Raw genomic sequence first — 14,817 nt, 5'->3', positions numbered from 1 at the left:
GCACTTTCATTTTGGGCACAAGTGAACAACATCACTAAAAAATGAACCACATCAGAGGACCAAAAGCACTGCATGCGTTGATGTAGTCGACTGGTTTTAAAGCACTGCATGTGTTGATGTAGTCGACTGGTTTTTAAAGCACACGAAACAATTTGCACTTCATACATAGACGAGCGGGCTGCATGTTTTTTTCGTGTGTTTTCCCTATTTTTGTTTTTCTTTGTTTTTTTGTTATTCGCCTATACCTACAAATTAACCGCACTACACAACAAAGTCAAGAGTACAGCACCCAACAATTAACTGCACTGCTTAAGGCATAACAAGTTTTTCAATGCAAGAAAAAGCATCAAGAATAAACAGGCATTTTTTGGTTTCCACGAGTACGCACTACACTGCAAATCTGAATGCCGAAATAAGTATCTAAAACTCCATGAGATCCAACTGTACTGATGTGCATCAGGTGGCTACACGCTGCTAGGTGCAGAACCACGCGCATGTCACTGATGAGCTGCACGGCGTCGCCATCGGTACTGCTTCGTCGGTGGCGCCTGTGGCTTCGTCATGCATAATTTTTTTGACAAAAAAAGAACACAAGGTCCCCGTGGACGAAATTCACCTCGACGGGCGCCGAACCACACCGCAATTCCACTGTCGCCAAACCGCACTGCAATTTTTGCAATGTGCTTACCCCCAAACTCCACGCAAGCCCTATTGCCCTGCACACTTTGGCCCAACATAGGACACAGATACCACAGGACATAGCAAAAGAACTGTAAAACAGATGTATCAAACTGCATGCTGTTAGCCAATGAGCTGCACGGTGACACCAACCGTACTGCATCTTGTCCAACACCACACATTCAGCTCGACTGCGACCTGCACACAAAAAATATGAGCAAAGTGTCAACAAGGTGCGGAAACTACAATTTTGTTGGCGGTGGCCTTGGATGAACCACACCGGGGGCGCGCGATGCACTGCCCGCGGGATCCAGGTGCACTGCACTGTACAGCACCCACGCACCAGGGAACTGCACGCCGTCATGCCATCATGCGCTTGCGAACTGCACCGACAACCACAACTACCTGCAACGACATTTTTATCTGCACTGCACTGCTCACTCCCGCCGCCCCAGAACTTGCAGCACCGCGAGGTGTGCACTGCACACGACAGAGTTGGGCGGGATGCCGTTGACCTGCGGCACCCTCGCCGCTGTACTGGGCGTCCCGGCCTTGATGCCACAGAACGAGGGATGAGGGGTGGCGAAGCAGATCTTTGCCGAATCCCCACCACTGCCGAAAGGTAGTAGGCGCCTAGGAGAGCAGGCCTCGGATAGATGTCGAAGGAGAGGATGCGCCGGCGAGAGGCCGCCATCGTGCCTGGAGGCGGAGGGGTGAAGGGGATCTTGTGGTCAACGGATCAGTAGGGGGTGGTGGCAACAGGGGGACTCACTCCATCAAGCTCGACCGCTGGCGCCCCACACCCCATCGAGGCGTAGGAGCAGCTGCATGTGCTCTTTCCCGACGATGCCCCTCGCCTTGGGTTCCCGTGGCGCCTCCGCCCCGACGACCACCTCCACCTGCCGCTCCCCTGAGCGCACCTCCTGCACCATCCTCCCCCGCCAGTAGCCCGCGCGCCGCGCTGCACCCTCACCCGCCACCTGCTCCGCCGACACTGCCTGGCTCCTCGACGCCCGTGAATCAGGCCAAGTGGATAGTGGTCGTGGTGGGGAGGCGGATGAAGGTAGCCGGTAGAGAGGTGGCTCGATCCATCGGCAGATGCTGCAGGTTGGTGGGGGGGTCGGATCCATGGCCGGCCGGTGCGGGTTGCCGCCGGGGAGGGGGGCTGGATCTGGTTTTCACCACGGCGAGCCCAAGTGGTGGCGGCGGGGGAGGTTGCCCGAGGGGAGCTAGGCAGGGCGAGGGCAGAGAGGGAGGAAGTGGGGCGACGGTGGTGGGGTCTGACAACGGCGGAAGGTGGGGAGGGAGGTGGGCGTGGGGAGTGGTGGTGTGCGAGGAAGAATGTGGGTCGGGGTGGGGGTGGGTGCGTCCGAGGGAAGAAGGTGGGGTGGGTGGTGGGCTCCTGCAGTTTTTACGTGTAACTGTGTTTTGTGGTGCGAGTCGGGGTGTTAGCAGAATAAGGTTAGGTGTTGTTAGAATCAGGTCTTAAGGGATGTTGTTAGAATAGATTTAACATATATATATATATAGTAATCATATTCATCACTCAGGGTGCAGAATAAGTTATTCTACACGCGAGGTAATCTTACGATCGCTTCATAAATAAATTATGTTTGGAATACAAATAGTAAAACTCATATTGATTCACTACGTAAAATTTGGTATAAAAAAACAAAAAATAGGTTATAAAACAAGAAATATCGCATTTTATGTATGTTTTACATTATATTTTTACATTTGTAATTTTACATAACATAAAATATTTTTTACGAAGAGTATATATATTTTCTTACGTTTTCTTTTTATGTATGAAATAAGACAAAATTTACGAAACGTAAAATACGATGCATTGATGTCAAAATAGAGAGGGGTGAAGAATAACTATTCATCACCCAGGGTGACAAATAGCGTGACCCTATATATTGCGCTATTCGTCACCCTGAGTGAGGAATAGTTGTTCTTCACTCCCACTATATTTTGAGGTCAATGCACCGTATTTTTAGGTTTCGTAAATTTTGTCTTATTTCAAACATAAAAAGAGAACATAAGAAAATATGTACTCGCCGTAAAATATATTTTATGTTACATAAAATTACGGATGTAAAAACATAGTGTAAAACATACATAAAATGTGATTTTTCTGGTTTATAACCTATATTTTAATTTTTTTATACCAAATTTTACATATTGAATCAATATGCATGTAACTATTTATATTCTAAACATAATTGATTTAGGAAACGATTGTAAGATTACCTTGGGTGAAGAATAACTTATTATGTACGCTGGGTGATGAATAATAACACTATATATATAGTAAATGTCCATGCGTTGCCACGGAAAATCATTCAAACATATGATTATGTTACATGGATAACAAAATGGAACATTGGTTTTTCAAAATCTCGCTCATCCATTATTATGAAAAAAGAATGTCTTCTTGTAAAGCCAATATTTAGGGTCAAGATGACTTCATGAGAATTGTCACTTCCGAACTGGCCCTAATTGTTTTTATAGTAGAAGCTTTGGTGTTAACGCCAGCAAAAATTATACTATATGGTTGGATGTGAGCCTAGTCTCACCGGAATTTGTTACGAAGCTATACCGCTCGCTGAACCTGGTCTTTGGCGATCGATGCGCGGTCCTCGTCGCTTCGGTGACTCTTCAGGTTGAAGGACAGCCTTTTGCGTCGATAGCGAGGTGAAACCTACATGGACCTGATCATGTTTTTGTCTGTCAGTTTGAGGTCCTTTCTACAAAACTCTAGGGACTTGTTATTTATTTTTCTTGTTTCTTTATGGCATGTATGTAATATGTGATGTATCATGTGTAATTATAATGATGTTAAAGCTTCGCTATCTCTCCCTCTGTTAAAAAAGCTTTGGAAATAGCTCATCTAAATAAATAATCATGTAATCTTACGTCAAGCTCCCACATACATATAAAATCACAACCATTTGATATTCAATCGCCAATTCATTATTTCTCTAATGAACCTTTTCATTCTATTTTTTTGCTGGCTCTACGGGGAATAGCAAGGTCACGGCAACCAGAGTCTTATATAATATACATCACTACTAAAATTTACAAAACAGATGGTACATTACCACTGCAATCTACAATCCATATGATAAACAATAGTGGCCCACCAGAATCTGCTATGTATTGGTAAATCCACAATGAATCAAATATTTCATCTACAAATAAAAATCAAGAACATTTTTTCTAATTAATTAAGCTCATCAACATCTTTGTTTACTTACCTTATATCATCGAAACTGATGCCAGATTCATTAATACAACATAATAGTAGTACATATGGCTTGACCTTCTCAAAACTTTCTGTATTGTATCATCTAGAAACAAAAACCAAGAACATTTTTTTGAATTAATTAATCCCATCAGCATCTCTGTTTACTTTCCTTATATCATCCGAACGGATGCTAGATTCGCTAATACAACATAATAGTAGTACATATGGCTTGGCCTCCTCAAAACTATCGATGTTGTACCCACCTAGTGCATCTCTGAAGCGGTCAATGCAGGGGAAATCTTCTGCTAGAAGGTGATGTTGCCTTTGCACTTGTTCCAACAGACATACTATTAGTCAAACAATAAAATTACAAATGAAGTATGTAAAAGATTCAGATAGTCAGCAAATCACAATCAGCTCTTACTGCCACCACTATAAACTTGTAAAATTACTAAAACATAAGTTAAAACTGTAATTTTAAAGCCAGTGGTGGCTTGGCAAGTAATAGCACTATGAAGCTAATTTAGCAGAACCAAGCACCGGACAAAGAACATCTTATATGAGCACATAAACACAAGGCTCCATGTTCACATAAGAAAATAAATTTCAATCTACTGCTAGGTGCTTACATTGAGCTTGCAGCCAGGATAGCAAGAAAAGTTTTCTCAACTCAGAAATAACAATTGACGTTTCCTTTTCCATCTACATGAAAACATAATGTGCATGAAAAGGCAAGTTCAAATCTCTTGAGATATTTAACGGGAAGCAGCAGATGCTAATTACCTATACATATATCTGTTATAGTTTGGCTTGCTAGTAGCAGAGGTAACTAAGCAGCAAGAGTTATTATAGTAACTTCCTTAGCTAGGTGCTTACACACATCTTTGCTAAGTAGTGTAATTGCGAAAATTCAAAATGGCTCGTACTAGCATATGATAGTACTATCTAAGCCGTTGGTCCTCCTCTAGATCGCTGCGTGCAGCTGTATTTAGCATGGTATTGCAGCCGTGAATTATTTATCAAACAGTGCCCCTGTCACCTGTCCACTATCCATTAATGAGGTGGCTCACTTTAGTCCACTACGGTCTCGACTGTCATCCATTTCTCATGGACCGAAGCCCTGTAGCACCTGGTCTGCTTGGCCGTCGCGTGATCCCTCCAGCTTCTATTCAAACCATTACACGCCACATCACAGGCATCCTATTCACGTTCAAATTTTGAAAGTTCAAACTTACTGACTCTCCCACGGCATGCATACCAACCGTGTGGCACTGGCTGCCCCCCTACTTGCTTATGCATTTCAAAATTTGTATTTACCACAACAGATGTAACAGATTTAGTCATCTTATCACCATGATAGTATTTCATTAACGTTCACATCACACGCACAACATGTGCATTCTACAACCACTTTTGGTCCTAATTGCTAGTACAACAGTACACCCTGAACAACTTTTCCCGCTGGCCTGTCGCAGGTGTTCTTCTGATGGCCAGTGACACCACACTTGCTGCAGTTTTGCTTCTTTCCTCTAAACTTTGGGAACGTCTCCTCTCTGCGGGCAAGTTGTTCGTTTGTGGCCTTGAATTTTGCAGATGCTACAGAATCTACTCTTACTCAATCCTTCGTAAGGTGCCTGGCCTCTTGCGTTTGTCGGCCTCCCTGCACTTTTCTTCTTTGACGGCACTCCCAGGCCAACCAAAAGATTGCTATGCCCCGGCAGCACAACATACTCATCCTCGCCAGCCTTGGTTTCTTTTTCATCGACATTGCCTTGCTTCTTGCCACTGACACGATCCTCCTGTCCCAGCCCATTCCTCGCCTGGTCGAAAGGAGCCATCACCTTCATAGCTTTATTGATGAGTCCCATCAGTGTTAAGCTTCCACACTGGCATCTCCCAATCGGATCAACTCTAATGCCTGCACATACATCCGATTATGACGAAAAGTCAGGGGCGTGGCACCAAGCTGATCGCACTGGTAGTGATGCAAGTGCTCTGGCAGTATGTCTCGACCATCGTTGGTCCGCCTTCTCACAATGTGCTTATCCGACACCTTTGTCATGCCAAGGAATCCATCACCTGAAAATGAAGCCAACCACGAAAGAATTAACCAACATCTAGAAACTGCCTTGAAGAAACAAAGTTTTGTGTGAGCCTGGCATGCACGAACCTGAAGTATATGACAAGACACCATGCCTATGTGCTCAAAAAGCCCGCATTCTCACCCAAACTCTGAACCATTACCGGTCATTTTTACTAGGAAAACCACCTAGCTCCACTTCTCATGTCTCTACCGTTTCTTTCTCAATGAAGCTGCACTTACGATTTTAGTTTTCTTCTCTTCATAACTCTCATCTGATTGACGATTAAACTGCAACCGCATGTACTGCCTAACAAACTTATGCATCAGAGAGCCGGAGGGCACATATTTCTTCAGCATATGGTTCACACTCTCACTCCTCTGGGTACTTGTCATCTTCACACAGAAAATTCCCTTGAAATATGACTTTGCCCACTTCTCCCTTATCCCGAAAATCTGCGTCATGTACGAGTGTGCCTTCGGGTCGTACTTCTCCAGTAGCTGAGACCACGCTTCCTCGATCGATCTCGTCCACTGTGAGCATATGGTTTATGACTTTATGAAACTCATGTCTAAATTCATTTTCTATTCCCGTGCAGAACCCCCAAACTTTCTATAGCCTTCAAGATGTGCCACTTAAATCACCGGTGGACTGTATCTGACAGTGTGCTCTTTATCGCCTGTATTTCTTGTCTAAATTCATTTCAGTTCTGCATCCTTACCGAGCAACCACAGACTATCTCTTGCATTTGTCTTCTGCTTGCCTGGATTCAGTCGGCTTTTGCCATACGTTATACCGAAACCAAGTTCCCATGAGTATAGATTGTAGAAGTCGTACGCTTCCGTCAACATGTCAAATGTGGTGCATAACTATGGCTTGACAACCTCTTCTCTATCTCGCTCCGCAAAGCCCCTTTAGATATTTTGAGGGCCCCCATCCTTCCCAGACAGGGTGTTCTTTATGTAGGAATAGTGCCCGCATGAACTCTGCGTGAAAAACAACACACCCACAAAAATCAAACACAAAACATCAGCGAAACCAGTTCCTGATTGTTTTCAGAATTTCCCCCACCCACCATCCTCACCCCATAGACGCCCATGCGGAAATAATGATTGCAAGCATTACGTGTAAAAAACTAGAAAAAAATCATTGGCGGACCAGCGTGCCGATGACGAACATATGCGACAGAAACAAAGCCAGACAACAAACATCCCTCCCTCCCCAAAACCGCCCACACTTGCCTGCTGGTCATGCCTCATGCGTAACGATACAGTAGCACTAATTCAAAATCTTTTCTAATCTCTGTGGTAGCGGGGATCCTAAACAAACCATAGGCACTAGACAAACAAAGCAATCCCGTACTGTCTAATACAGAAGCAATTCATGGGGCGCACCACTCAATTGGCTCAACCCCTTTCCCCCTACATTTTTTTATGGGATGAATCCTCTGGCTGACTGGCTCTGGTGGTAATAGACACAAAGAGCACCACTGATTTTTTGGTTATTTTACACAACATCACCATTACCAGAACAGAACAGCAGGTTGAAAACGAATTACGGGTTAAAACATTCAGAAGAATTTGCTCCCTTGTACCTCTTAATCCAGTCCGGCGACCGTGGAGCCGGCTTGACGGCCGACTCCCCCGACTCCGCTGGGCCATTCTCCATGCTCCCATCGCCGTCGTACTCCACGCCGTTGTTGTGCGGAGCCACAGATGAATCCCGCAGCACATCTCCTCCCCTGCTCCCAACCGCGCTCCCGCGCGGCGCCTCCTGGAAGATCAGCAACCTGCACACACGACGAAAAAAGACACGGCGCACCGCCGGGGGGAGTCAAGGACCATGGATGAGCTCGCGCGGCCACCACAGAATACAGATGCGTGGGGGAGGGGGCGGGGGACTAGCCCGCACACCGGATCCACAGGGAAATCATCGATCCCTCTGGCCCCCATCGCCCCGCTGGCTACGGTGCCGATGCCGAATCGAATCCTCTCAGTCGCCGCCGAGCCGCTACACATTAAATTCGGAAATTCTGAAATTCAGGGGGGAGGGGATTTGAGGGTACGAGACTGGCCACGCGCAAAAAAAAGAGACTGACTACGTGGCAAAAGGAAAAAATTCTGGACTATAGTCCAGATATACCTCGAGACAAGGACCAGCGGTCCAGGTATAGTCACGGGCGTTACCTGCATGCGGGCCAGGGCACTGTCAGGCATACGGTCGTGTGTCTACGTATAGCCTGCCCCACGACCCACGCTGTACGCTTCACCCGCAAATACTCTATTTTCCACAGCTCGTATATACCAGATATGTCCATCCAATGGTCCAGATAATATGGTAGTATGAGCCATATGCTGCTCTCCGTGTAATTGTACATTTTTGCATAATTTTGCCAAATAGTTTGCCTTTAGTATCATCTCTTTCTTAGATCTTCCATCTATTAATCTCGTCTTCAGTAGATGTTACGTCCATTAACAGACTCTCTACCTAAAGAATGCATCAAATACAGTTATGTACTTAATCAAATTATCGCACGTGCAGGCAGCCTATCAGATGGAACACAACCGCACTGAATGCAAATTGATTACATTGGAGACAAAGGTTGTATTGTCTATCTACCCAAAAATGTACTACTTCGAATCTAGAAAAAACAGTAGAATGTTATCAATACTAATACGTTGTGATTACCAGTTAACATCCAACAACCTCTGTTTGCCATGCCTATCCACCAAGCTTAACATCCATTAGAATTAGTCCCGAGCCCTGCACCAAGCTTAACATCCATTGTAGATATTTCAAGAAATAAATGTCATATTTGAAGCTCCAAATGCTTATTATCATTGGGCTTAAATCTCTGACAATTTGATAACCCTTCGAACCTAATTTTAGATCAAATGGGTACATTAGTCAAACCTTGATGTTCTGTAATCAGACCCTTATGCCCATAACAGAGAGGCTGTCGCAGGTTAAGAAGAGTGCTATGGTGTAGTCATGCAGTGCACCGACGCAAGGGGATGCTCGTTGCCTCTATATGGGAATTACTGCTCGATCGTTCTCTGAAAAAAGATTTTTTTTTTATTGGTACCAAGATAGAAACATGGTGTATGCATGTATACAATTTGAAGAACACAATCCAAAGAAAAAAAATAGTATGTTTTATTCCAGAATCAAATACATTAGCTACATGTACACACTGTAACTTTCATGTGCACATTAGGTTTCAGTGAAAACATAGCTCGCACTCAAAGTCCTTAATGCGTAAAAATATGACAAGAATCCATATCAACCTAAAACAACAAAGAAACCATTCTGACACATCGATTCCAAACTTTCTAAGGGGCAACAATCTGAACTCAGAGAAGTATTATAGACTGATCATGCCGGAGAATTGTTGTTCCGCATTAACCAATGAGCAAGGACATAGACAACAAAAAGGGGACTATAGGTCTATACCTAAGGTATCTCAAGATAGAAAACCTCTTACTTGGCAGAGCCCATGGCCATTTTCTCTATTTTAAGCTTCAGGTGGCCCAATATACACGAATAAAATAGTAGCTAGGAGAACCAGTTAAATTGTATTGAAAAAACATACGAAGAAAAGTGGAAGTGATGGAGCGCAGTAGTAGCAGATAATCATTAATGAGATGGAACAATCGTGCACATAGTAATAATCTGTCAAATGCCATGAAGCATCAGAAATTACATGATGTTACAGCAAGAACAACATTTAGTTCTATAGAAAGGTTGAAGTTCACTCAATTGTTTGCACTATATAACTTAGAAATACGTATTGATGATCAAAAGTGCTTCCTGTAAAAAAAATCTCAAAGGTTCTGCACCTCCATGAGCTTCCTTTTGAACACACCAACTCACAAGTTAGTCAGAGGCAGGGAGACATGGCGGATTCCGCCTGATTTTGGGGTGATTCCTATAGAATGTTCCTCGAACTGAAGAATGTTGCAACAGTAAATACAACTATTAAATACTCATGTCTATATGATAACCCAAGCAAGGTGGCGATCAGAGTACGTCGGAATAGCTTTGTTGTGTTCTTATATATCATGACACAGAAAAGAAGGATATATGATAAAAGAGTGGAGGAAGATAGAAGTAGATCAATAACAAACTACGTAAAATTACCATATGTGCGAGATATTGATGAGCCTCAAATGCTAGCAGTGCCTTGTCGAGCACACATGCTGCAGCTAGGAGGCAGACCATGCTATATGTCTAAATGTTTCATCTGCTCAACGGGCCTATATTTCGCCCACTATTTTGTGAATTTCCTAATGTAGGTAACTAGTCATGGACTTTATCCATTGAATCTCCATCATGTGTGTCAAATTCCTGAACATGAAGTCTGTCTGCTTGTACCTAGCCCCTACAAAATAGCTGGAGAAAGAGACATCTTTCAGTGAAAAATAAACTTTTAGCAGTGTAATTTTCCAGCCATATCAATCCTAGCTTTCAAACTTTCAATGGAGATCAGTCGAGGAGCTACAACTGTGTGTCGGGCTCGAGAGCCAACAGCGCAAACGGCATGCATGTACCGCCAACAACAAGACCAATGATGCCACGCTGGACACTAATGGTTTTAGACCAGCGACGACTAACAATATCAGAGATTCATCATCTTATTAGAGTAACACACTTTCTTGTAGGTTTGGCCAAAATTTCGATTTCCCAAACATCTGAATGAGGATAATGATGTAGATATCTTGAAATTCATCCTAGTTGGCCGAATAGTGTCGCTGGAGGAGTAGATTTGAGACTGCCATGTTCCCCGCAAATAACAAATTGTCTGAAACTATAATTAATCCAATAAATAGAAAAGACAAAAATCTCTTGAAAAGAACACTTTCCTTACTTGGATCATTGATACTTAGTGAAGCCATCCACGTAACCTGATTCCGCCAACAAAATCCACATATTAGCAACCCTTTTGGACTGAAGATAGATAACCTAAACTTCTTTATCACACGTACCTTCAACAATTCCTATTTCCTCGCTTCAGCAGCCAATCCCCATCTCGTGCCACACCGACCACTGCAGGTCAGAACCAAAGTAGCCTCCTCCTTTACAGCCGTTCTAAGCAGCAACACCACCAGAATCCTCCCTCCATCTCTCTCTCTCTCTCTCTCTCTCTCTCTTCCACGGCAGAGGCGGGCAGGGGGCAAGCAACGGCTTGTCGAGGTTGGCTGGCCCGGCGTCCTGTTGGGTGAGGTGCTTGGGGCGGCATCCATTGGAGGGGGTGTCGATCCAGTCTTGGATGGGAGACGGAGGTGGTTGGATGATCCTAAATTAGTACCACCTCGTTTATATTATGATTTTGTCTATACAAATCGTAAAAGCTTATTATGACATGAGAAGAAAGCGTATTGTGACAGTGAACCCATGGAGTCAATCTGTGCTTTATTATTAGGGAAATATATATATATATATATATATATGGCTAGACTATTCTGTTACCCATAACAGAATAATATTCTGTTACTGTCCAGCCCTATATAGGCGCGACGGTGACCAAACCCATCACCTCCCTCCCGATCCCCAACTCCTCCTCCAGCGCGCCGCCCCTTCCTCCCCGCCGACGCGCCGCCCCTCCCTCCCCCACCGCGTGCTGCCCCCTCCCTCCCTGCCGGTGCGCCACCCCCTTCTTCCCCCCGAGCCAGCCCGAACCCAACCCGCCTTCTTCCGCCGGAGGCATCATCGCAGGCGAGCGAGCGACGGCGGCGGCCGGAGCGAGGGAGCCCGCGGTGTCGTGACTGGCCGGCGATGGATCCACCGCCCCCATCCCCTTCCTCACCGGGATCCTTGGCCGGGTCCGTGATCCGCGCCTCCTGTCTCCATCCCTCGCTGGGGCTCCTTCGTCGGGGTCGTGATCCCCGCCAGCAGCTGCCTCCCCGAACCCCATCGCCGAACATCCACCACAAAGCAGTAGCGCCGTCGTCTCACCAAGCTCCTTGCCTACATCAATGGCGCCGCCTCCGAAGAACACGCCAGTACGTCGCCTGCGAGAGGAGGAGGAAGAAGTCAGCTCCAAGAACATGCCACTGGAGGTAATGTTTGTGTTCAGTTCATCAGTTCATTAGTCCTGCAATGAAGAAGATTCAGTTTAAAAATTGCACACACTATGATCTGCATACATGTTACACTATCAGATTCATCAGTACTACATGTGTGCTGCATCAGTGACACATGTTCCTATGATGCAGAAGTAGATAGTACATTGCAAAAATGATTGCATCAATTCATTACACCCCTGCCACTTGATGCACAGTTTGGATGTCGAGGTTACTATCAGTACCTCTAATATGCTAGCTTCAGTTCAAGCCAAAAAACATAGACTTATGCATCAGTCCAAGTAGCTACTTGGCTTTATATAAGGTTCAGCTACCACTACAAGTTTGTATGATGTTATTTCTACTAGTGCATGTCGTGTAGTTGCGTCAGTTCGAACTAGTAAAAAAGAATGTTGTTGAAAAAATATACACTTGTTACACAGTAAGTTCAATGATACATAAACTAGGAGTACTTCCAGTGTAGTTGCATAAGTTATAGAAGAAAAAAAGAGAAGACATGCATCAGTTTTATATATATGCATGTCCATACATATCTGAAGTTCAATGTTCAGTTTGCAAGCAGTGCACCAAATGTTTATGCATCAGTTATAGGAAAAAAGATAAAAACTTTCCATAACAGATGAAGTTCAATGTTCAGTTTGCAAGCAGTGCTAAAAATGAGTACATTAGTACATCGGTACTGAACATGTACGTTCATCAGTTCGACTGAAAACTAAACCAGATACAAAATAGAGAACAAAGTTTAATAACGGCCAGTGATGCAAGTTCAACTTGTACATTGCCTTCAGTGCATGACATGTTACCCATAGCATGTATACGAGAAAAATGCAGAAAATATTAATCCCAAAATTGTTGAATCTCATTGCAGAAACATGCAAGGTGGCACACACACCGAGGGTTTGATGAGCCAAGCAGATATGGGGCACCGCCTGGTTGGGTAACACCAGAAATAGCACCTGGATACTTCAACAATACACACAGTTTTCAACCTACACCAGAATCATCAGAAGCACGGATAGGTTCTTCTATGCAGCAAACACCGATATCTCGGAATACAAGCTTTGCCACTGCTGGGTTGCAACAAGGTCAACAATATCCCCAACAACAAATGTTTTCCTTCCCTAGCGCATCTAGAAAGGCGAGGACACACAGGCTTCCACCAGTCGCTCCGTCTACATCAATCATCCGTGCTGCAAAAGCGGTTGCGACGGGAAGACATGCCAAAGAAACATAAACTTTCGCCACTCTAGCAGGATGCAAAGTACAAGATATGAGCCAAATAGACAGGAGCAACCTCACAACGAATCTGAGGGGAGACGGCCGTACAATGAGAGAAGGAGACCTTCGTCAACATTGCTCCCTCCAAGAGATGCATTGTTGCATGTGCCAAGGGTGACACCACCCGTGCCCTTACACCAGGGTGAACAGGAAACACCGGAGGCAGCACATAGCTATACACATGTAAGTATCCACATTCAGAAAAAACATACAAGAACAGTCCATACCATGGTACTGTGACCACCCCATCTAACATTTTCATAGCTGTGTTTTTGTTTGCTCACTGTTGCGTGCGGGCACCTAATATTGAAGCTTACATTCTGCCAAGGCTAGAGATGTGCTTTGAAACTTTCCAAGAAGCAAGGGACTTCTACAACGTCCAAGCAAAGCACGCGGGATTTTCTATCAGGAAAGGCTCCAAGGTTGAGACCAGAGTCTACCTTTATTGCACGTGCTATGGAGTCTATGAATCAAAGGTGTCAGAAGCAAATAGACAGCGGAACAAGACGACAGCCAGGACTAACTACATGGCTAAAATGAGGCTGCAGAGGGAAAACGATGGAACACTTGTCGTAAAAGAGATAGTCTGGGAACACAACCACATGCTACAGCTCACCCCCGAAATGCTTGTCTTCTTGCACTCCCACAAAAACTTTGACAAAACAATCTTGGAGTACGTCAAGTACCTGCAGTTCAAATGCACTGAACACGCGGAAATCATGAGCATACTGGGTGGCGATGACCCCGGTAGCTACTTCCTTGAAATGAATGCCAAAGACCTGATTAACCTGTAAGTACAAACTTGTTCTCCTCCCATAAACCCCCTCCGTCTTTTTTTCCTTTGTCGGTACAAACATATTACGCAACGCATGACCTGACGCCAGTTCAACATGTATTTTTGAATGACTGTTCACTTTTAATATGCATGAAAGCAAAGAATTCAAGGATGGATGATGTGGACGATGTCCTAAATACTGTCAACTTCTTTAGGGAGATGAAAGCTATAAACAGGGAATTCTTCTGTGACATGCAACTCGATGAGTCCGACAGAGTTAAGAACATGTTCTGGGCAAACGCAAGCTGCCGAGGGACCTATCAGGACTTTGGTGACTGCGTAATGTTTGACACCACATATAAGACCAACAAGTACCATATGCCACTTGGGGTGTTTGTAGGTACTAACAACCACTTACAGACTACATTCTTTGGTTTCGCCCTGATAAGAGATAAGGATGTAGATTCATTCAGATGGCTGTTCAAGACATTTTTAAGGTGCATGAGAGGGAAGGCTCCTACATGCATCCTCACAGGTACAAACCGCCAAAACCACCCCCAACCACCAGCCCCATCCAAAAAAAAGGAAAATAACACAGTAAAAATGTTGTGTCAGTTCTATTTTTGTATATATGCACTACCATCTGCTGACCACTCCACGTCTCTTTTC

The 14,817-nt window shown here is 44.5% G+C and overlaps 2 long non-coding RNA genes across 2 annotated transcripts; both read right to left on the bottom strand.

Annotated features, from left to right (window-relative positions):
• Positions 1 to 286: 286 nt before the first annotated feature.
• LOC125520325 lies at positions 287 to 2,169 on the bottom strand. Its single transcript, XR_007288620.1, has 2 exons — positions 1,022 to 2,169; positions 287 to 876 (listed from the first exon to the last, which is right to left on the bottom strand). It is a non-coding gene; the product is annotated as an uncharacterized LOC125520325 (long non-coding RNA).
• A 2,076-nt stretch (positions 2,170 to 4,245) lies between these two features.
• LOC125520041 lies at positions 4,246 to 8,072 on the bottom strand. The gene is made up of 4 exons (XR_007288400.1): positions 7,607 to 8,072; positions 6,102 to 6,998; positions 4,561 to 6,010; positions 4,246 to 4,260 (listed from the first exon to the last, which is right to left on the bottom strand). It is a non-coding gene; the product is annotated as an uncharacterized LOC125520041 (long non-coding RNA).
• Positions 8,073 to 14,817: the final 6,745 nt, after the last annotated feature.

This window comes from Triticum urartu, chromosome 7 (assembly GCF_003073215.2).
Source record: "Triticum urartu cultivar G1812 chromosome 7, Tu2.1, whole genome shotgun sequence".
In the NCBI taxonomy this organism is placed as follows: Eukaryota; Viridiplantae; Streptophyta; class Magnoliopsida; order Poales; family Poaceae; genus Triticum; species Triticum urartu.
This window is presented reverse-complemented; position numbering and strand designations above follow the sequence as displayed.